The 1,071-nt window shown below is 37.8% G+C and overlaps 1 non-coding gene across 1 annotated transcript; it reads left to right on the forward strand.

The window, feature by feature from the left end:
• The first annotated feature begins 227 nt into the window (after positions 1-227).
• Positions 228-334, forward strand: LOC128280266 (small nucleolar RNA R71). The gene has a single exon (XR_008270446.1). It is a non-coding gene; the product is annotated as a small nucleolar RNA R71 (small nucleolar RNA).
• The last annotated feature ends 737 nt before the right edge of the window (positions 335-1,071 follow it).

A 1,071-nucleotide genomic window follows, 5' to 3' on the forward strand; every position in this document is an offset into this window, starting at 1 on the left:
GATTAGAGAGCATGGTGACTGAATCGGCGTTAAAAACGCCGGCTATTTTTGTTGGCTTTGTCCTTATGACATGCTACTGATAATTATTCAGTGACATCTCTTCTATAAATTCATAAGCATCCTCAGGTGTCTTATTATTGATAGTTCCACCAGCAGCTGCGTCAATCATCTGTCTAGTCAAAGGATTCAGGCTATTATGAAACGTTTGAACCTGTAGCCAGAGTGGTAACCTATGGTAAGGGCATCTTCGCAAAAGGTCCTTGTATCTCTCCCATGCATCGTAGAGTCTTTCTAAATCCATCTGCACAAAAGAAGAGATATCATTACGTAATTTAGTCGTTTTAGCCGGCGAAAAATATTTTAATAAAAACTTTTCGGTCATTTGTTCCCAAGTAGTGATTGGCCCTCGTGGTAATGAGTTCAACCACTGTTTAGCTTTGTTCCTCAATGAAAAAGGGAATAACCAAAAGTGAATGGCATCATCAGAAATGCCATTGATTTTAAAAGTGTCGCAAAATTCTAAGAAATTCGCCAAATGAGCGTTTGGGTCCTCGTCCTGCAAACCATCAAACTGAACAAACTGTTGGATCATTTGAATAGTGTTAGGTTTCAGTTCAAAATTATTCATAGCAACAACAGGCCTAACTATGCTCGATTCAGTTCTTGTTAAAGAAGGTTTAGCATAATCATAAATAGTACGCGGAGCAGGATTCTAATTTATTGGATCAGCGGCAATCACAGGAGGTAGCGGATTTTCCTGTTTTTCTGTCATCTTATCGGTTGTGGTTGAAGTATCGTCCTCCTGCTCTTCCTCTGTTTATCGTAAGCTTTGCCTTATTTTTCTTCGATTTCTACGAACTATGCGATCAATCTCACTATCAAACAGTAATGGTCCTGACGGGTTTCTTCTAGTTATACACTATAAAAACCTGCCAGGAACGAATAAAAGAAAAATTAGAAAAGAAAATAAAAATTTAAATTGCAAATAAAGTAAAATGGCTAAAGTAATAAAAATCGAGTGTTCCTAATATCTTAGTTCCCCGGCAACGGCGCCAAAAACTTGATATGTGA

Source organism: Gossypium arboreum, chromosome 8 (genome assembly GCF_025698485.1).
Source record: "Gossypium arboreum isolate Shixiya-1 chromosome 8, ASM2569848v2, whole genome shotgun sequence".
Taxonomy (NCBI): domain Eukaryota; kingdom Viridiplantae; phylum Streptophyta; class Magnoliopsida; order Malvales; family Malvaceae; genus Gossypium; species Gossypium arboreum.